The sequence below is a fragment of the Rattus norvegicus genome, chromosome 4, assembly GCF_036323735.1.
Source record: "Rattus norvegicus strain BN/NHsdMcwi chromosome 4, GRCr8, whole genome shotgun sequence".
Lineage (NCBI taxonomy): Eukaryota > Metazoa > Chordata > Mammalia > Rodentia > Muridae > Rattus > Rattus norvegicus.
The window spans coordinates 163,240,355-163,263,200 of NC_086022.1; the positions used below are offsets into that span (position 1 = coordinate 163,240,355).

A 22,846-nucleotide genomic window follows, 5' to 3' on the forward strand; every position below is an offset into this window, starting at 1 on the left:
TCTGATACACCCCCCAACATGGATGACCATGGAACTGATTGATTCTGAGTGGAATGAGCCAGACGCCAGACACAGACAATGCCCTCCGCCTTTGGCCACTTTACGAGGAGTACTTACAACAGTCAGATTCAGAGACGGAAATGAGAAGAGTAGTTAGCAGAAGCTGGAAGGAGGGAAAACATTACATTTTTTTTTTGGCACACAGATTCTGCAGGCAGAGACAAAATGCTATGGAAACAGATGGTGGCGATAAACAGATGGTTGGACAAACGGTGACTACATTTAAGGACAAAACTGCAGGTGTAAAAGGAGTTCCGAAGAGGGCTGCAGGGGTGGCTCGACGGTCAAGAGCGGCCGTTGCCCTTGAGGACCCAGGGTTGGTTCCCAGCACCCACATGGAGGCACACAGCCATCGGTAACTCTGGCGCCAGAGGATCTGACATCTTCTAGCATTCAGGAGGCACCACACACAGGTGGCGCACAGACAGACATGCAAATCACGCATAAACTAGAAGTTAACTATTTATGATAAAAATCTGGGTGTAGTAGCACATGTTCACAAGCCCAGTGTTCAGGGGACTGAAGCAGGGGGATTGCAAGTTGCCAGGGCCAGCCTGTGAAACTCAGCCAGAGCCACCCCCAAGTAGAGTCAGGTGGTAGTGCACACCTGTGATCGCACACACCTTTAGCCCAGCACTGAGGAGGCAGATCTCAGTGAGTTCAAGGCACCTTTGTCTATGAGTGAGATCCACTCGCACCCCCCCCCAAGCCCCCAAGGAAGCCAAGGCAGCCAATCAGAAAGGGCTCTTGGCTGGCCTGAGCATGTTGCAAACTCTAGTCCATCTTAGATTATACAACATCTCAAGAAAGGAAAGAGGAGAGGGGGAGGAAGGAAGGAAGGGAAGAAAAACCAAAACAAGCTATGAGGGTATTTTTACCTGAGTATATATGATTGACTAATTTGAGGTACTAGAAATTGAACCCAGAGTCTCACACACGCTGGGCCAGTGTTCTGCATTAAACTCCATTCCCAATCCTCTTCCTGCCTTGTAAGATGGGCTGTTGCTGCCCTCAAATATATTGTAAAGCCGAGGCAGGCACTCAGCTTGTAATCCTCCTGCCTTGACCTCTGGATTACAAATCTGTGCCACTAGGCCTGGCCTGTTGTATTTTACCACAAGAACTGTTTATCTGTTGGTTTGAGGCATGGGCTTGCTAGTGTGGTCCAGGGTGACCTCAAACCTATGGTGCTTTTGCCTCAAGAACTGGATCATAGACAACAACCACCATGTCTCTATTCCTTGGCATTTAAAAGTCATAAAAAAAAAAAAAAAAAACAGGCAAGATGGCACACACCTTTAATCCCAGGAAGCAGAGCCGGATACCTGAGTTCAAGACCAGCCTGAACATAGCAGATTCAAAGTCAGCCAGGGCTACATAGTAAGACGCTGAAGAAAAAGAAAAAAGAAAAGAAAAAGAGGGAGGAAGAAAAAGAGATGTGACGGAGAAGGAACTTCAGGAAACCGGGTCCAAAGTACAGAGGACGAACGTGGCCTGTTTGTAGTTGGAAATGAAGTTGACCAAACAAGAAAGTTTCCTGTCAGCTGTGGGTGGACGGCTCCTGGAGAATAGAGGAAGAATGAGTGGGAAAGAAAAGCAGCCCAGCAAAGTGGACTGTCCTGGGCCAGGCCTGCTTACTCAACCAGAAAAAAATGACCTCAGAGTAACTTTCTAAAGGTCAGGCTGGCTTGCTAGAGATGGGAAGGAGGCCTTCTACTCTGTGTGTGTGTGTGTGTGTGTGTGTGTGTGTGTGTGTGTGTGTGTGTGTGTGTGCATGCTGGAGATGGGAAGGAGGCCTTCTACAGTGTGTGTGTGTGTGTGTGTGTGTGTGTGTGTGTGTGTGTGTGTACCTCATGTCTCCATCCCAGCAATGCACAGATATGATCAAGCCAAACCTGTGTGTCCCAGTGCCTAAAGTCACCACCAAACACTTACTTGGCCTTCGTTCTGGTTCTGACTAGAATCTAGTTTACTTAAATAAGCTTCTGGAGTACAAAACTTAGCTCTTACCAGCTATGTGGCCGCTCAGCTCCTTGAACATCTCTTTGCATGCTGTGAGCCAGACAGAATTTGAACCTTAGCACCAAAACTTGTGGCCAGATGTGGCGACTTAGGCTTGTAACCCCAGCACTCTGGAGAACTGAGGCAGGAAGAGAGCCCCAAATTCCAGACCAAAATGGGCTATGCACTGAGTTCAGGGCCAGTCTACGCTACAATGTGGGACTATGTCTCGAAATAGAGAAACAAAAATAAAAGTCTAGGGTGTAGCTCAGTGGTAAAGGGCTTGCCTGGCTGTGTCCATCCATCCTCAGCACCCACTGCCACCCAGGACAATGACCACATCTTGCTCTTGACAGGACAGGAATCTCAGGAGGAAGCAGTGAGAAGTACCTTTATTCTTTTTTTTTTTTTTAAACATTTTTTTATTTTATGTATGTGAATCCACTGTCGCTGTCTACAGACACACCAGAAGAGGGCATTGGATCCTATTACAGATGGTTGTGAGCCACCACGTGGTTAATGGGAATTGAACTCAGGACCTCTAGAAGAGCAGTCAGTGAGCGCTCTTAACCGCTGAGCCATCTCTTCAGCCCAAAGTACCCTTATTCTTTGAAGGGAAGATACACTGGACAAAAACAGCCTGGCCAGGGTAGAGACAGATTCGGCTTACAGGACCTCTTTGAACCTCGTGTTCATACAAAGTATAACCAGGCCGCTAGTGATGAGGAATCGGGAGTGCTGGCCTACTGGTAATTCCGGCTACTCTGAGGCAAGGCTCCGCCAAGTCTCTAAAACAAACAAACAAACTAACCAATACATAAACAACTGTGAATACATCAGAACCTGGCGGGAGTTTGTGGGTTCCTGCCTCGGAGTTACAGCAGCATTGCAGGGAGGGGCCGAGGAGGGGGAGGCCGTGGTTGAATCAGGAGGGACGAAAGGCAGATACGTAAATGGGCGGGGCGGCACTTGGGGAAGGAAATCAGGGCGGAGCCTCACGTGGGAGAGGTGGGAAGGGAAGCTCCCAGACCTAGGGAAATGGAGATAAGAGTCTTAAGACACTATGGACGGGGCGGAAAGAGGGGAGGGCAAGAAAGACCACAGGACTCAAGCTCAGCCTGAGACTAGGAAAGGACACCCTGCTCAGATCAGCACCCCATCCTCTGTTCTTTGGAAATTGGGGAGCCTGACCCAAGCTAGGCTTTCCAAACAGCTGAGCTGTGGGTGTCTGTCTGCAGATCTGCCCCTGACATCTCCAGGAAATGGGTCAGAGCAACTGGCTTCCACACCCCTCTACCCTCTGTCTGGGGCCTCACAGTGGGTAACAAAGTCATGATGAAACAGTTTTTATGCCCCTGGGAACAGGCTACGGAAGAAAAATAATAATAATTAGACTCAAAGCTCAGGTTTGCTATAGAATGCTGGAACCTCTAAAAAGCACACACTTGTCTCTTTTAACTCCGGCGACCCCGTTTGCAAAAAGAAAAATGTCTAGACTGTGGAATATTATTCAGCAATGAAAAAAGGCACTCGCTATCAAGTCATGGAAAACGCCAGGTGAGGGGAGAATGTGAAAAGATGATTCTCAGCCATCCCAACCATTCTAGAAACAACAAAACATGGGGGCTCACAAACCCAGAGAAATGGAGGGAGATAAGAGTCTTAAAGAGATGAGAGGGCTCGAGCTCAGCCCGAGTGAGGCTGGAGAAGGATACCCTGCTCAGATCAGCACCCCATCCTTTGCTCTTCTGAAACCAGAGCCTCTGTCAGACAGGCACACGGCTCTGTGGAGCAAAAACCTGAGTTAGAATCCCACACACCTGCCCCACCCAGTGCAGGAGGGGAGGGGAGGACAGGCAGATCTCTAAGGCTCCCTGGACCCTATCACCAGGTTCAGAAAGACCCTGTCTCAAGGGGATAAAGTGACGCATGATAGAGCAGGACACAGGACATTCTTTTTTTCTGGCACCCGCTATACCTCTTTTAGATGGAGGAAGAGACAAGGGGGGCAGGGGACAATCTCCCTGGGCAAAGAGAGAGGTCAGAGGTTATCTGGGATTGGAGGTAAGGATGAGAAGGATTTTTAGGGCTGTGGAATTATCCTGCACAGTACTGCCATGGTAATCAGAGAAACTGGGTTTAGTGGTGGGCGCTGGGTGGATAGGGGATGTGGGAGGCAGAGGCAATTGAATTTCTGTGAGTTTGAAGCCAGTCTGGTCTACAAAGTTCCAAGCCAACCACAGCTCCATAGTGAAGGGAGGAAAAGTCTATTTAGGGCCAGAAAGGGTTCAGTAGGTAAATGTACCTACTGCCAAGCTCGGCAAGGTGAGTTCAATCTCCAGGACCCACATGCTAGGAGAACAGACTCCTGAAAGATGTCCTCTCATCTCCCTTCACGTGTGTGCTTTGGTACACACACACACACACACACACACACACACATACACACACACATACACACACACACACACACACACACAAGCCTTGTAAGAATGTAATTTAAGAAAAAACACTAATTTTAAACTGGGCAGTGGACAGTGGTGGCACACACCTTTAATTCAGCACTCAAGAGGCAGAGGCAGGTGGAGCTCTATGAGTTCGAGGCTACCCTGATCTACAAAGGAAATCCTAAGACAGCCAAGGCTACATGGGGAGAGCCTGGAAAACAACAAACATACAAAACGTTAAATTTGGAACAAGAAAGACATATTCTTTCTCTGGTATTCTCTCCTCCTAGGGACCTCTCTTCAGGCTTCGTACTGAAGCTAAAGTCAAGACAGTCATTAGCAGGCCAAAGAAAGGACTGGGGAAGTGGAGACGCTGACTTTACCGGATACAGATCTGTCCCAGAAAAGTTCAGCTCTCGACACAGGAAGCTCCCTAGAGGGTCTTTGGCAGACAGGCATCATCCATCGCCTGGGGCAGATGCAGCACACACTAAGGTTTATTTCCACAGCCCTAGGGGTGGGTTGGCCCTCAGTTACTCTCCCAGGGACTCGGGGCTACCCTTACCCATCCAAGACCTGAGGTTCAGCCCAAACCAGTAGCTGAAGCTCTGCCCCTTATGAACTCCAAGGCCTTCACAGAGGAAGAAGACTCTACTATGACAGAGCCTTGCCCCCAGTATGCAGGAAGGCCCTGTTCCAAAAGGAGATAGGAGGTAACATCCACCTAGCCTTGGCTTGCTTCCCATAGAAATGTCTGAGAGCCACCAAGATAGGGATGAGGGCAGAGACACTCTGGACCAAGGTTACCAAATCAGAGGATCCACCCTGACCCAGAAAACTCACCCCGCTGAGTCCCTACGTCTCAGCTACACACCCAGCACCCCTGAAGGCCTGCCAAGCACCCCACCTCCCATTCCAGAACACATGGTCATTCAGTTTGGAAACAAGGCCATGTAAATGGCTGATGTACAGGCTGGGGCAATAGTGCGATGTTTTTTCTGGGTGGAGACAGCCTTGCCCGACCCACCGTGCGTGAAAGACCAGGTACCATTGGCCAGCCAGAGAGGATGCCCACCGAAGCCTGAGCCTCTTCCTCTGAAGTGAGTTCTACAGCAGGTACGAAGCCAGAAGCCGACCTTCACAGGCGAGGGTGGGGGTGCAGATGGGGGTAGGGGGCACCACTGTCCTACCTCTTCTCCATAGACCACCCAGGTTCCTTTCTCAGGACCCACGTGGAGGCTTACCACCTTTCAGGGCACCAAGCACACATATGTTACACAGAAGGAGACACATAAAAATAGATAAATCTTAAAAACAGACAAACCCTTCACTGTAGTTATAAGCAAATGAGATGCTCACCATCACCAACCATTACAAAATATAAAAACAGGGCTGGAAGGATGGCTCGGCAGTTAAGAGCACTGGCTCGGGTTGGGGATTTAGCTCAGTGGTAGAGCGCTTGCCTAGCAACTGCAAAGCCCTGGGTTCGGTCCCCAGCTCCAGAAAAAAAAAAAAAAAAAGAGCACTGGCTCTTCTTACAGGGACCCAGGTTCAGTTCCTAGAGCCCACGAGGTAGCTCACAGCCACCGATAACTCCAATTCCAGAGGATTTTTTTTCTGTTTGTTTTGTTTTGTTGTTGTAATTGTTGCTGTTAAGACAGTGTTTCCTTCGTGTAACCCTAGCTGTCCTAGAACTGACCCTGTAGACCAGGTTGGCCACAAACTCAAGAGATCTGCTTGTCTCTCTCTGCGCAACTACCACCCAGCCCAGAGGATCTTTTGCAACTTCTGGCCCCTCTGTAGCAGACACACAAGTGGTACAGCATTCACATACACATACACATACACATATACACACACACACACACACACACACACATACACACACACACACACATACACACATACACACACACATACACATACACACACACATACACACATACATATACACACATACATACACATACACACACACACACACACACACATACACATACACACAGAACAAATAAATACTGGCAACACTCTGACATGAGGCTGACCATGGAACACACTCATGTGTTGCTAAGTGGAAACACAAAATGGTGCATCCTGGGAACCAAGATGGCAGATTCAACTATAGTGTATGAGTGTTTGTCTCTGCACTGAGATACGAATGCCACAACCACTGCATGCCTGGTCACCATGGAGGCCAGAAGAGGTGCACCAAATCCCAGTAACCGCAGCTACAGATGATCGTAAGCCACCTAGTACAAGTGCTAGGAACGGAACAAAGGTCCTCTGGGAAAAGCAGCCAGCTCTCTCAGCCAGCTCTTTGACCTCACAAAACAGTGTCAGGATGTTTAACATATCTGTTATAAAAAACCCAGCCATCCCATTCCTGAGTATTTATGCAAGAAAAAGAAAAAGCCTGTGTCCACACAGAAACAGAAGAGAACATGGTAATAGTAGTCTTAGTCACAAATAGCTGGAAAGCCTAAGCTGACTAAATACACTGTGGTTCATACATCTATTTACAGCAATGGAAACTACTCAGGACTAAGACAGCAAATCTGAGCTTTAGGTAAACAATCGGAACGGTTTGGATAGCTATCAAAGGTTTGGCGAGTTAGAGAAGCCAAACCGAAAAGGCTATACAACTTAAGGTTTGTTTGCATGACTTTCTTGAAAAGGCAAAAATCACAGGGCTAGAGAAAGACCAGATTGGTGCTGCCAAGATGCAAATATGGGGGAGGGGACATGAGGAGATACGGGACCTGGAACTGTCCTGTACCTTAATTGTGATGTGAACTTACAACTCCATACGTTTGTCCAAACCTGTAAACAGCACACATATTCTGGTGTGTGTAAACTTAAAGTAAGCCCTGGGCTGAGCTCAGAGGTAACATTGTGGAGGCCAATCGCCGGCAAATACGCACGCACGCATGCGCACATGCAGGCGCCCACATACACCTACTTCTTGCCTGATGCGTGCAGCTCAGATTTCCCCCGTTTATAAACCATGCCACAGTGATCACTGCACGGTAACAGCCCTCAGTCTACACAGATGTTTCTTCCTCTACCTGTGTCCCCATCTCCTGCACACACTGTCACAGCCCAACCCATTCTCAAAGAGTCTCCCCCACCTCCTCCAGGAAGCCTTCCTTGGCTCCTCCCAGCCCCATCAGAATGAGTCATTGGACCTGTAATTAGTCTTTCTTCATCTTGAAGATTGTCATTATTCAGTCAGTCTCTGTTGGGCATGGAACATCGGACCGGGGACTAGGCCTTCTAGTTATATTTGTATCTCAGAGCTGTCATCTGAAAGCTGTCATCAGCTTCACAAAGCAGACCGCGACCGGGGCTTGGGAGAAGGGGAGTTGGGGGGCAGGGGACGGGTGTCGGGTCAGACCTGGCCTCCCCAGGCCGCTCCACTATTGGACTTTTCCAAGCACATCACCAGCCCCTCCTTAAAAATTCCAACTTGTCTAGGTTTTTAAGGACCATCCATAAGTCATTTGTTTGACAAACACTTACACAGTGCTTAGAAGGAACCCAGCAAGGACCAAACACTTTATACATTAACTCATTTCATCTTGACGTCAACTGTAAAACTGCTCTCTTTGGCTGAGACAGAATCTCATGCAGCCTTGGCTATCTTGAACTCTGATATTCTCCCTCCAGAATGCTGGAATTGCAGGTTTGAGTCACCGAATATGGGTTTCTACGAGCATTTTTTACCCTCATTCTGTGGAGGGGAAACTGAGGCACACCATACAGTTAAATAACCTGCCCTAGAAAAACCATCCTAAGGAGCTAAAGGGGCTTACAACACCATAAGAACAACAAAACCAACCAACCAGAGCTCCAAGGGACTAAACTACCATCCGAAGAGTACACATGGACAGACCCATGGCTCCAGCTGCATATGTAGCAGAGGATGGTCTTTGTTGGGCACCAATGGGAAGAGAAGCCCTTGGTTCTGCCAAGGCTCAATGCTTCCCCCAACCCCCACCCCCCAACCGCCAACCCCCACCCCCCAACCGCCAACCCCCACCCCCCAACCCCATGTAAGGGAATGTCAGGGTGGGGAGATGGGAAAGGGGTGGGTGGTTGGGTGGGGGAACACCCTCATAGAAGTGAGAGGAGGGATGGGATAGGGGGTTTATGGGAGGGGAACAGGGAAAGGGAATAACATTTGAAACGTAAATTTAAAAAATATACAATTTTAAAAAAAGAACAGTAAAAGAAAAGCCATCCTGGATCCCATTGCTATTAGGTGACAGGACAGGAGCTTAGACTCAAGCAGGCTGCTGGAGAGCTACATTGTCCAACCAGTATCCACTGACCCCAGGAGGCAGGCTAGAGGGGTGGCTGATCTGAGTTGAGACACCCTGGTAAGTGTGATTTTTCAGTACCCGAATAATGCCAACTACGAGTAATTCCAGCTATCACTTAGTATGTTACTTTTTTCTCCCAGTAGTAGGGACCGAACTCAGGGTGCCTTACACATGCAAGGAAAGTTCTCCACCCCTGACCTTTTCCCATCTGTCACATATCAGGGCATACTATTACGGCAAGTCAAAACACTACACAGTTTTAGAGGGGCACTGAAAAGGTAGCATACACGTTTGTTAAAATACATTGCTTTTAAAAATATTTTGTATGCTACATATGTGAGTGTTTGGCATGAGTACATGTATGCATGTGTAGTTTGGGTGTGCTCAGCGCCTGCACAGGTAGGAAGAGGACGTTGGAGCCTCTGGAACTAGAGTCACAAACAGCATGAGCTGCCCAATTGTCAAATGGCGGGGAACTGAACCTGGACCCTTAGCAAGAGCTGTAAACACTTACCAGCTAGGCTATCTCTCTAGGACAAGCTTTGTTCTGTTTGTTGACTGTGAGACAAGACCCTTGGCTAGCCCAAAACTACAGAGACAAGATAGCCTGTACTTCATGGAGATCTCCCTGCCTCTGCCAACTGAGTGCTGGGATTGAAAGTGTGCACCACCAATAAAAAAGATTTACATTTCACTTTGCTTGTTCGATGGGGGAGGAGCTGCACACACACGCCACTGCAGGAATATGGAGGCCAAAAAAACAGCATTTGGGAGTTGGGTCCCGAGGACTGAGTTCAGGCTTGGCAGCAAGCGCCTTGCCTGGCCAACGCTGAGCTTCTCACATCCTAGACGAGCATCCCACTGATGCCCTACCCCAGCCCTTGACATTTCTGACTCACAGTCTTACTATACTGCCTGAGCCGTTCTTACATTTACAATCCTCCTGCCTCAGCCTCAAGATGAAACCAGACTCTTAGGCATACTAACCAAATGCTCTACTATTGAGCCGTTCCGCGGTCTTCTTATTTAGATCTTATTCTGTCGGGTAGCACTTTTCTGGCCTCTGGATTACTACATCCTGGGTCACCTTCCCTATACCTTAGTTTCAAGGTGGGACCAAGGAGTGACTTGACTCTAACACAAAGATGGGGGGCCACACAGCAACTGTCACATTCTCCTGTGTTCTTTCTTAACCAGCCCAGACACCCCCCCCTCGAACCCTCACCTCCAGTTTGGAAGGCATCTCTAGCAGGAAGGACAGGTGGGAAAATCCCCCTAATATCACTGGTGGATGGGAAAATTCACTCGGAAGCTAACATGGAAACTCAAGGCCCAGTACCTCAGAAGGGCTGAAACAGAGATACTCAGGTCCTCCCTTCCAGTTTCCCACAAGGGTAGAGAGTACAGACTTCCTCCACAACATCCCAGACGACACCTACAGGCTCCAAGGTGGCGCTCCAAGGGTTGAGGGTGAAGTGCTCTGCTCTGCTTGAGGAAGCAACCTCAGACCTGATGAAGCTCCTCTGCTGTGATCACAAAGAGGGGCTGCTTGCCTTCCGCAGTGCGGAATGATAGCAGTGGGGATCACAGCTTAAAAATCCCTCCACCAGCCTCAGGTCAGACATTCAAACACCGGGCAGGCATGGTGGCAAATGCCTGGAATCCCACCCAACCTGCCAAAGTCAAAGAATTGGGGGGGGGGGGGGGTAGGGAGGAGCAAAGCCCCAGACCATTGCGAACTTTGTGAGTCCAACAATGAGTTCAAGACCAGCCTGAGACTTTGACTCAGAAAGAAAAGCCAGGGCCTGGAGTGATGGCTCAATGGTTAAAAGCACTGGCTGCTCTTCCAAAGAGGCAAGGACCTGGGTTAGATCCCTGGCATCCACACCGTGGCTCACAACCATCTGTAGCTCCAGTCCTGGGTGATCCAGCACCCTCTCCTGGCGTCTAAGGGCACTGCACACACATGGTACAGGAAAACCACAGGTAAACCACACATACACACAAGAAAAATTTTAAACATTTGAAAGAGACACAAAGACCCCGCCTGCTTCTATGCCTGCTCCTGCTCTGCATCACCACCAGCCCTTCGACCTCCAGCGAAGCACAAATTCACACACAGAACAGGACCAAGATGTTCATCTGGCACAAGTCAGTGAGTCACGGGTAACTGGTGGGAACCCAGTGGTAGAAACAACATTGTGCAGAGAAGATTCCAGGGCCAGATCCTGATACCCAGCATTGGTCCGGAGAACAACGAGAAAATGGAGCACATGATGCTCAGACGCTCTGCGGCTTCTGGAGGATCCTGGTCCGCAAAGCCAAGGAGCTGACGTGCTCCTCAGGTACCACAAACCCTGCTGTGCTGCGCTTGCTCACAGAGCCTTCTCCAAGATGCACAAAGCTATCATGCACAGAGCTTCAGAGCTGGCTCTCAGTCACCCATGCCACAGACTGTCAGTCCACACAGCAAAGAAAACGGATGCACACTATTTGTGCTTAGAGCCAGGAAAACTGTCACACATACACACATACAAAAAAGACACAAAAAGAGCAAACTTGAATTTTATTCTTTTTTCCCTTTTGGTGGTCCTGGGAAGGAAATCCAGGGCTCCGTCCAGCTAGCTAGGCAAACACACTGGGCTAGCAAACACACTTCCTGATAGAATAGATTTCTCCTTTAAATGCCAGACATGGCTCTTGGTGTGGGCAGAGTGTCCTATAGCTTAGTAAAGACCTCATAATTCCACTGCCTCGTTCCTAAGTTATGGAATTACATACCATTTTGGGGGTTTTCTTCTCAATTTCCTTATCTTCCAGGTTTTCTACTACTAGCCTATATTCGTCTTAACAATAAATAAAAGATTTCAAACCCGGCTGCAGCGGCTCACACATTCTAATCTCAATAATTGGAAGAACAGTGTGTGGCCCTGTCGGAAAACAAGGGAGTAAGATGGTGGCGGCTGCTCACGGAGTTGCTAGTACTCAGATGCCAGAGGGAGGGAGATAAGAAATGTAAATTAATTCATAGCTATACATTGAGGCTGAGGTCTACCTGGGCTACCTGAGCCTCTGTCTCAAAAAAGGAAAGGAATTGGGAACGTAGCCCACTTGGCAGAATGCTTGCCTGGCATCCACAAAGCCCTGGGTTCTGCCTCCAGTGCCACCTAACCAGGTGAGGTGGCACATGCCTGTAACAAGCACAGGGAGGAAGAGAACTTCTAGAGTCGTCGGTTCAAGGTCCTTGTCAGCTACGCGGTGGATTTGAAACCAGCTTGAGATGCACGCCGGAGAAAACAACACACCCAAAGTTGAAAGGGCTCAGGAGGTGGTTCATAGGAAAGTGCTCGCCAAGCCCCCAGAGTTCAGTCTCTAACACTGGAGGGAAACTGTCCTTGAGACAAATAAAAATTATATGTCACTGGGCAATGAAGATGCACACCTTTAATCCCAGCACCTGGGAAGCAGAGGCAGGATGTCAAGAGTTTAAGGCCAACCTGGTCTAGAGAGTGAGTTCCAGGTCAGCCAGGGCTGTTACACCAAGAAACTCTGTCTCTAAAAACCAAACCAAACCAAACCAAAACAGACTCCAAAAGTCTCCAACCTTCTAGAAAATTCAAGCCAGGTGAGAAAATACAGACCTGGTCTGCCAGCCAGAGCTTCCTTACTATCCTCAACACCCACAGGGCTGACAGAATGAAGCTAGGGAGAGCTGTGGTGTCTCCCATTAGAAATCCCCCTTATGGTGGGGTGATTGATCAGGCTAGTCCTTCAGTCAGACATACCCTAACCGCAGTCACTTCTCCTGTTGCCAGTAAAAACCTTACTGAAAGGTTACAGTGTTGCCCAGGGAGAGAGCTCACCTAGCATGCACAAGCCTTGAGTTTCAGTCCTAGCACCACCAACAAAAAAGAGAAAGACTTTTCTCCATCCAAAAACTATGGAGTGAATCCAGGCTAGGGACTTGTTTCTTTGAACTCAATTATTTTCCATGAAGGTTTTGTGTAAAATAGGGTCAGAGCATGTTTGAGGTCCTAGGATCCAGTCTCAGCCCGGCAAACAAACAAACAAACCAATAAATAGAATAAAACAATCGAAAACTGGGCAAAGGTTGAAGGAGAAGCCCATGGCTCCATTTCCAGGACCCTCATCTTGTCCCTTGGAGAAAGAAATCAAGCTACCATGTGTTTTCTGTGCCCTGCCCCACTCCTGGATCCCAGCAGTGGTTTTAGGACCACTCTGAGGCTGCTCTCCAAACCCCAAAGGCTGACCTGCACGGGCTTCTCCCAAAGCCAAGTGTACTTCAGCTCTCACACACAGAGTCTGTCCCACCCTCCCACAGATGGTGGCAAGATAAGTTGTCCAGTCTGCTAGAACATTCCACCACCTGCCTCAGGCAGGAATCTACCCCCTTGCCTGTCTTGCTCTGTGAAGAAATCTCTTCCCAGTTGTCCAAGTGACCCAAGGCTGCTGTCTCCCTACTCAAAGCTCTGCCCAACATTACCTGCCCATCAACTATTACTTGGGGCTCAATGCCAAAGTGGAGGACAGCCAAGTTGGAGGGCAGCCAGGAAGAAACAACACTAGTCTTTCATCCTGGCCAAGGCAACTCCTGAAGCCATCCTGGGGGCTCTAGGGGAAGGGGAAAGCACGGGTCTGGCTTGGTGAGCTTGGCAGGAACCTGACTGAAGAGGCTGCCAGACATAAAATCTTTGCTGCTAAGACACACAACGGGGTGCTCAGTCAAATAGTGGGTCCTCCCGCTCAGGTTTCACTCTGAGTCAACAGCCCCCTTAGGCAGAGAGCCCCACCCCAGGGCCCACCCTGTGTGTCATCAGCCCCTCCCCAGTGCCCTCTGCACTGGCCCTAACACTCAACCGGATATACAATCCCATCCCCCCAGGAGGGTCACCCAGGCCTTAGCACAGCTCCCATTTCCTGCCCCTGGTGACTCCTCTGAAGTCTATTGTTCACATTGAGTTTGGGTCAAAGGAAGCTGGGTCCCCACCCACGGGGACCAGCCTGCCCACCCTGGCCATGGAGCTGGCCCACACCAGGGAGCTGGCCCATCCTCCTACCTTTCTGGAAGCTGGCCTGTCTGACAAGCAAACAGATGGGCAGAAATCTTGGCCTGAAGTTCTGGTGGGAAATTTCTCACAGATCCTAGCCCACCAGCTGAGAGCCCCAGGATCAACCACACAGGTGAGATTAGACTCTCTTGGATGTACAACTTTAAAGACAGTGTAGCAAAAACTGCCACTTTAGGGCTACAATGGAGATGGAGACTCCATGCTCCCAGGCAGACAGGCAGCCTGCCCTACCCCAGCCTCCACCTGGGCCCCTGAGCTGGTGACACCCCCGCCCTCAGGGTGCTGGGGAGCAGCTGTTCAGCTCCTATTTCAGGGCTTTAAACAGAGCCAAACAGAGCCGTTTTTCCTGCTTCTGCCAACAAGGGGTCAAGGGGGCAAAGAGGTAAAGCCACCCTCAGGAGCCCTGAATTTCCAACTACCACCAGATTGGCCTCAACTCCGGGAAGTGTGAGGTCCAAAGTCAGGGACTGATGTCTTCTACTTCCCCTGAGAAGGAAGAGACACAAGTTTGGCAATAGATGTTGCTTTGTGACAGTCACCAGCACAAGACTGCAGAATGGAGGCCAAAGGAGGCTGTGACATTTACATCCTGGGAGATGGAAAAGATAGAGCTGGGAATTGAAGCTCAAACCTGAGGCTCTGGGTTCATCCCTAGAACAAAAAAGCAAAATGACAGAGTAGATAGACAGAGCAGATAGATAGACAGATACATAGATACACAGATACATAGATACATAGACAGATACATAGATAGATACATAGATATGTAACAGATACACAGATAGATACATAGATACACACATAGATAAAGAGATAGACAGATGAGATATCTAGACAGATACATGCATACATACATACATACATACATACATACATACATTCATGCATATGCACATATATAGCATACCCACACACACACACCTGGCAGAGTAATGCTTAGGCCTTTAGATGAAGGAGAGTATGTTTGAAAGCGGTCCTGACATCCTCACAGACTGCCATGCGCTTATATCCTGCCATAGGGAAGTTAGTGTATACTTTCTGCTGGGATGCAAGAGATAATGCCTGCCTACAAACATGGATGTGTATCCCAGGATGGTAGACACCACCCAGGTCAGACTCTTACAGTCTCCACGACCATTAGATGAAAGTGGATAGGGTCCACAAAGCAGGAGACATAATCCAAAGTGAAGAGCTTCCAGTCCCATCTCTGCCACTCAGAGCTTGTGCAATTCTAAACACCTTATGGTCCTTCCCTGGGTCTCAGTTTCCCCACCCTGGGCCTGGACTTTGACTGAGGATCCTACAGTGCTCAGCAAATGTCCTGAGAGCAGGCAAAAGTAGAAATGAGAATATGGGAGCTAGAGAATTATGTTATCTGGTGGAAGCCTCCCCATGGCACGGGACCCACAGAAAATGCCCAATTCATGTTGGCAAAATAAATATGATACGTGGTGAGGTTGCCCAAAGGGTGCCCAGAGAATAATCACACAAAATCCTCTAGTCTCACATGTTACAAGACTCCAGGTCCAATCCTCAACATGAAAAGGGGAAGAGGGAGGGGGTTGCCAAAGCAAGCTTAGGAAAACATAGGATACACCATTTCCAAGGGCCCTGGAATGAAGGGGAAGGGGGAGGGGGTTGCCAAAGCAAGCTTAGGAAAACATAGGATACACCATTTCCAAGGGCCCTGGGATGTGCTAACAGACGCTTTAGAGACACTGAATTTTCAGAGCAAGCTTTCTGCACTGGCTTTAGTTACTCACCCCTCATTCCCACCCCGCAATGTTACTCATCAGGAAACGGAGCCCAAGAGCCTTAAAGGTAGTGAGTATCAAGATTCATGTCCAGGTCTGTCTGACCCCACACCTGTGTGTTCCCTACCCCATGAGAGCTGCCCTTGTGGACACGGCCTGAGCAGTATGGAATATGAGGTATGTCCCAGCTGACTATCTACATCAGCAGGAGAGAAGGAAAGATAAACACAAGAGCCCCTCCCCCTCACTCCTGACATGGTTCTCTGTTCCTTCCTTCCGAGAAACCACAGCCATCACTTTTGTGTTGTGTTAATGAGGGAGAACCCTGATGCCAAGTCTGTGACTCTCACACCACCGTCCTGTCAAGATCCTGGACTCAGCTACCAAGTCGGAGGCAGCCCTCACCTTCCTGTCACTAAAGCTTTCCTACAGTGAGCTATCAAGTTTCCCCACAGAAACAAGGTCATCTAGCTAACTGTGAAGAATGAGGGGGAAGCTGAGGCAGAGGATATCCAGTTTGAACCCAGCTTGGGTTTCAGAGCAAGACCCTGGCTATTCAGGAATGAGAGATTTTCTTCTCCTCATTGCTTCAAGGTTCCTACAGAGAGAACACTAACACCCCTGTCCTTGAAGGCAACTTTGAAACTCTATCAACCGCCCAACAAACACTATCCAACAACCCATGTGGTCAGCTAAGCCTACGGACTCCAGTCTGTAATTTTTTTTTTTTTTTTTTTTGAGGCAGGAGAATGAAAGCCACCTCCTGCTGGGGTAGTAGGACCAGGCCAGCCTAGACTACAAGAGACTTCTGTCTCAAAAGAAAACAACCTAACAAGCTCCTTTCCTTTTAGAGGGTCCACCCCCATAAACGTTACCAACAACCCATCCTAGCCCCTGGGGGCAAAGATCTCAGCTTTGCTTAGCCTACCAGCAGTTCCCTAAAGGATTCCGCCAGAACAGGATCCACACTCCCTCAGAAAGACAGCTGCCTGGAAGGGGGGCAGGTGTAGGCAGCTTCCTGCCAGCAAAGCTCAACCCAGCAGAGCTGGGGTGAGGAGTGGGGGGCGGGAGGGCCGGGAGGGGACACTTCCAACTACTACTGTCAAATTCTCCCTGAACACAAAGAACTTGGAGACATTGTCCCCTGCTCCGGTTCTGCAAGAAGTCAGAGCCAGAACCAACATCCTCAGAGCGACGAGGGGTGTTGGAGAGGAGGCATCACACACCCACCCGGACACTTAGGGTTTCAGACAGCACCCTCTTCAAGTAGCAATGCACTCACTGTCGCATTGTTTAGCACAAACAAATACACCTCCTGAAAGCAAGGTGAGTCACAGCGCGCAGATATCTCTTCCTCAGGTACACCCAAAACTTAAGGATGCTGGCGCAGGTAAGTAATACCTCGCTTGAACTCACTGAGTGGGATGGATGTGGGTGTGCCTGGAGCCCCCTGACACGTGTGTGCACCGCGGCGCGCCCCTGGGCTGCCTGCTAGAGTAGAGTGCCTTGGAGTTTGGGAGCAATGGTCCATCACTTCTCACCCATAGGGCCCACGGCGTCTCAAACCCTGAGGACCTCTGCAGAAGGTCCAAGCAACACACCTCCCTTCTGTGCTCCCTTCTCCAGGCTGAAAAGTAGAAAAGGGCCTGACTGAGGCTCATCAGTCTCCAACTTCTAAAACTTCTGCCAGGCGACCTTGCTCTGTCCAGTCTCTGGACTCCGCCGCCCCCACGTGCCCCACTGGTCCCCTAGTGCTGCCCGAGACCATGCAGGACGCGGATGTCGCCCGAACTCAGCAGCCTTACCGGTCCCAGGGTTCAGGAGGCGGGGTGGGAGCGCTCGGCCGGCTGCACCAAGTCCACGCGGGGGGCCAAGTCTTCCAGCCGCGGCGACGGCTTCGGGGCCCGAGCGTGTAGCTGAGGCGGTCCCCACCCCCGGGGCCGGAGTTTGCAGAGGAGCCCGGTAGGAATGCGCGGAATGGGCGCTGGAATGAGACGCGCGCGGCTGGGGAGGGAGCGGAGGGAGTGGCGCTGCCACCCGCACCTTAGGGAGGAGACCCGGCCTGAGAGAGGCTGGGCTCCGCGGCTGGGCGGAGCCCGGGGGACCGCGGGCGACCACGGGACGGGGCACGACGGAGACACCCGAGAACCCCGCGGACCCCTCGGCGCCTCTGGCCACTCGTGCCCACACGCCTTGACTGTGATCTACGGATTTCCCGCTCACCTCCAGCTTCCCACATCCCCGAGTGGCATTGAATCCCTCCACCACCTCCTGCTAAAAACCGTCCCCTCCGCCGGGGTGGGGCGCGCCTCGCTGTGCTCCTGGAGTACGCGGACCGGAGCAGGAAGGGCTGTTCCCTTCCCCGAGGCTGCTACGGAGGACACTCGCTCCGGGAGCAGGAAGCAGGAACTCCCGGCTCTGCTCCCAGATCCGCCACCGCTTTCCCTCTCCAGCCCTCTCCAACATCAGCCTTTCAGTTCTTTCCTTGTCCCTTGGGATCTGCAGAACTGTCACTTCTCAGAAAGCAGGGAAGAAAGGGGAGACCCGTCATGGACTCTGTTGTAACTCCATGAATCTTTATCCTGTGAATAGGTCCACCGGATGCTGGGACAATAATAAAGAGTGGGTCCCAGCAGTGGTTCACAGAGAGCTGGAACTTAGCTGCTGATGACCCAGGGTCCGGGACAGCTTGGCCATGAAGTTAGAAGTCTGAGTTTCAAAGAAGTACGTCAGATCAATTTAGAAGAAACACGTGGGCTCGGGCTAGGAGTCTTAGAACCATTTGGCTTAAAGCAATTAGTTACTACCTCGCTCCGGCACTCACCTCTTCACTTTGGGAAACTTAAAATCAAAGAAAAGCCTTTGCTATTCCCCCCAAATCAAACAATCTCTGAAGCACTATCATTAAATTTTTATTGCCGTGGCTCTCCCAGTCTGATCTGGTGAAACAAACTCTGGAAGGCGGCAACTCTCCAGATCTATCTTAGCGTTTACCCAGCACGAACAACTCAAGATGGAGATGGAGGTAATAAATGAGGGAAGGATAGCCTGGGAGACGTTGAAAAGTAAGTGTTATAAATGCCAGGGTTGTACCTAAGAGAGGGGATCTAAAGAGTCTGCGGAAATGCCAGCATCATGGGACTGAGAATCCCGTCTTACAAAGGGAAGACTTTGAAGGATTGCAGCCCTCGTTTGGATGTATAAATTCTGGTATGCTTATTAAATAGTGAGTCATATCAAAGCTTGGGCACATCCCATTCGCATGAAAAGGACATCGCAGGGCAGCGTATCTGTGAGTGTAGAGTACAAACTGTCCCACCACTTAATCCAGCAGCCCTTCCTTGACTCCGCTGCCAAGCTAAGTGCAGAAGCCCCTGCCTTCAAGAAGTTCACGGTTGAAGCAAGACAGTAATTGTTAATGCAAATCCACATTCAAGAACAAAAACCAATGCAATTCAAGGCAAAGGGGCGACTTTAACCAGTTTGATGTCTACTCCCAGCCCTGTGTGTGCTAGGCAATGCTCTACCACCGCGCTGTGGCCCCAGCCTTGATGTGCTTTGGTTTCTGATCAGGTCTATTAGAGTTATTCAGGTTAACCTTGAACTCTGTCAGCTGCTCCTGCCTCAGCCTTGGGATAGATGACTCCATCTACAGTACGGGTCTTTGCTTACCACATCTGTGGGGCGACCTTGACTCAGCTCTTGATGGAAACATGAGTTTTACCAACTGGTGTTTCAGGAAGGTTTGATGTGTAGAAAAAGAGCCGAACACCTAGTAGGTGTTACACACCTGTGGTGTGGTACACACCTGAAATCCTAGCAGGAGCTTAAAACCCGGCATGAACCAAGATTAAGAGAGGTGGGTCCCAGACTGGGAGGCTCATACAAGCCGTACTGAAGATGTGGCCACCATCAAGGCTGCTTAGACTCGGGGCTCGTTTTCTTGATGTTATCACTAGACCCTCTGATGACAGCCTTGAGTGTCATGTGGAGATCCCTGTCCTGCCCTAAATACAAGCAGTGACCCTGTGACGCAACAGAGGCTCAGGATCTGGAAATGAAGGTAAAGCCGTGCGGTGTGTGATCTGTGGATAGAGATTGTCTTTGGGGCTGAGACAGAAAGCATTTACAGCAGGATAGAGAGCTGACCACGTCTCAACTGAGCTAAGAACTCTGGCCCACTGTGGCCTGGTGGACTGGTGGCAAGAGCCAGAGAAAGTTAAAACAGGAAGATTGTGCATTCGAGGCCAAACTGGATTATGCTGCAAAACCACCTCAAAAATAAATAGAGGAGCTAGAGGGATGGCTCAGAGGTTGAGAGCACTGACTGCTTTTCCAGAGGTTGGATTCCCAGCAACCACATTGTAGTTCACAACCATCTGTAATGGGATCTGGTGCCCTCTTCTGGCAGGCAAGCATATATGCAGGCAGAACACAGAACTGAAGAAATGATTGATAAATAAATAAATAAATCTAATGAATTTGAACTACAGAGAATTGGGGTAATGTGGAAGGGCAGTCTGGCCATGCCACTGTGAATGCAGGCCAGAGGATAGCCCTTCACATACAAAATCCCTCTGCGTGCTTACTTGCTTGTTTCTCTTCAAGACTACTGGGGATCCAAGCAGGAAAGTGTTTTCTCACATCCTGGCTTGTATCCTTATAAGCTTCTTGAGAGTTCTAGGTCTTTGGGCATTCCATTTTTCTGAGCAGATCAAGACCATCTCAGAAGACCTTCTGCTACAGAAAACTGATCAAGTAGGTGCACCCATTCTGAGGGGCTGGTGGCTGGCAGTGGTGTTTTTGTTTGTTTGGTTGGTTCGGTTTTGTTTTTTTGTTTTTGTTTTTGCTGGTTTTTTTTTTTTTATTCATGTGTATGCCTACATGCACACAGGTACCACACTAGGCCAGAGGATGTCAGATCCCCTGGAGCTAGACTTATAAGTGATGGTAAAAGTCAAACCCCACTCCTCTACAAGAGCACTTTTTAACCACTGAGCCATCTTTCCATGCCCCGGACAGTGACTTTACAGAAGTAGTCTGTCCCTGCCCAGGTGTGTTCAGAATGCTTAAGGGATAGGACCCTCAGGAATGAATCTGCTGCTGGGAACGTTTTAGCTATTTACCTGCAGCTGGAGGACACTTCAGTTACATCACATGGCCCATGACTTGCCCATTTCCTTGAGCTCCAGGCTGCTCCAATCCAACAAGCATGTGGAGGCCAAGGGCAAGGTGGTTGTGGTCAGAACTGGTTTTGATGTGGGAAGGGTATTTGTGTCGATTAGGCCCAAGTCAAACTTAAGAACCACATTAATTGGCGTTAGCATAAGCTGTTTGGTATTATTTGCATGTCTGCAGTGACCTTTGCTTTCCTAGTCCACGTGGGCCTAAATATCCATGGGATCCTTTACAGCCCAAATCCACTCATCTGTATGGTGGAACTGCTCAAAGCTGCCAGTAGTAAAGGCTTGTTTGAATTTGTGATAGTTCCCTTAGCTTTTCATTTGTTTGTTTGGTACTAGTCATCAAACCCTGAGCCTTACATATGCTTTAGCACCAATATACAACAGTGTTGGTCCAGCTCCAACACTGTATTTATTATTTTCAGACACACCAGAAGAGGGCATCGGATCCCATTACAGATGATTGTGAGCCATCATGTGGTTGCTGGAATTTGAACTCAGGACCTCTCTGGAAGAGCAGTCAGTGCTCTTAACCACTGAGCCATCTCTCTAGCTCTGACAGTATATCTAAATAAACTAGACATCCATGATTTACTACATATAAAAAGCAGACTCATTCTCTCTCTCTCTCTCTCTCTCTCTCTCTCTCTCTCTCTCTCTCTCTCTCTCTCTCTCTCTCTCTCCTGTGTAACAGCCCTGGCTATCCTAGAACTTGCTCCATAGACCAGGCTGGCCTCAAACTCAGAGATCCATCTGCCTCTGCCTCCCGAGTGCTGGCATTAAAGGAGTGCTCCACCACCACCCGGCCAGATTCTTTAAGTAGTGTGCACAGTTGATTCCAGAAGGTTTGGGGCTTGTTGTTGTTGCTGTGGGACAGTAGACCTTGCCAGGAAACTTGATAAGATCGAGCGGGAGTTCAGAGTCCCCCACACCAGGCACCCACCTGAGAAATGCAACCCGTGGTCACTTAGCCCAGAACAGAGTTCCCCATGCTAATGAGGTTATCTAGAGACCCTGAGTTTAGCCAATAAGCTTTCCTTCCTGAACATTCCTCCCAATTTAATCACTGGCCCACCCAGAGGAGGCGTTACACATCCATTTTCCATGATAAACAGTCAATAAATAGTTTGGAGCAGAGGACTGTCTCTTTCATCAAGAACCGCAGTGAGGAGCATAAAGCCTTCCTCTACAGAGCCTCACTGCCTAAGCCTCCTGCAAAAGGTCCCTCTGCGCTCCCAGACAACCACTGCTAAGCTAAGGACTTTCACCTATGAGCTAAACCGGAGTCCGGTCCCCCCCACCCACCCCACCGCCACCTCCCATCCTCTCAACCTTATCCCATTCCCACCCTGGACTCATCCTCAGCCTCCTCCCATCTCTGCTCTTCCTTGACACAACTTCCAGCGGCGTCTGGATGTCCAGGAGTCTGAGAACCCCCAGCCCAGGGCTCATCCTCAGTCTGCAGGCCCACTCCTTTCCCAACTCCCTGGGACTCAGTGGCATCTGGACGTCCAGGAGTTTGGGATTCCGAGGCCCCGGGCTCCTCATCGCAGGCTTGTGGACCCTCAATCCTTCGTTCCTGATTCCATGAGGCGACTGGACGCCCTGGAGTCTGGAAACCCCAGCTACCCAGGCTGTGTATTCCCACCCCTGAGCTGCGCTTGCCTTGCAGCAGCTGTGGCTCTGGATAAACCCAGTTTAGCATTCAGCCTTCACAAGTGGCTGGGCTAAACACAAAACCGCTGCTGCTGCTGCTGCTGCTGCTGCTGCTGCTGCTGCTGCTGCTGTTGCTGGTTTTTTTTTTTAAGGATTTTTTTTTTAAACAACGCCTCACTCTGTAGAACAGTTTGATCACAAACTTAAAGCAATCCTCCTGCCTCAGCCTCCTGACTGTTTGAGCAAACCTTGCTCAATAATTCTTTTTTTCTTTTTAAATGTTTAAAATTTCATTCTATGTTGTTTAGCCTACATATAGGTTCATATCCGCCT

The 22,846-nt window shown here is 49.6% G+C and overlaps 1 protein-coding gene across 1 annotated transcript in view; it reads right to left on the reverse strand.

Annotated features, from left to right (window-relative positions):
* Tead4 (TEA domain transcription factor 4) overlaps positions 1–17,988 on the reverse strand; it is a 78,151-nt gene extending 60,163 nt beyond the window's left edge. Inside the window, exon 1 of the mRNA NM_001427269.1 lies at positions 17,480–17,988. The gene's annotated coding sequence lies outside the window, so the exon portion shown is untranslated. The remainder of the gene's footprint in view (positions 1–17,479) is intronic.
* Between the last annotated feature and the right edge of the window lie 4,858 nt (positions 17,989–22,846).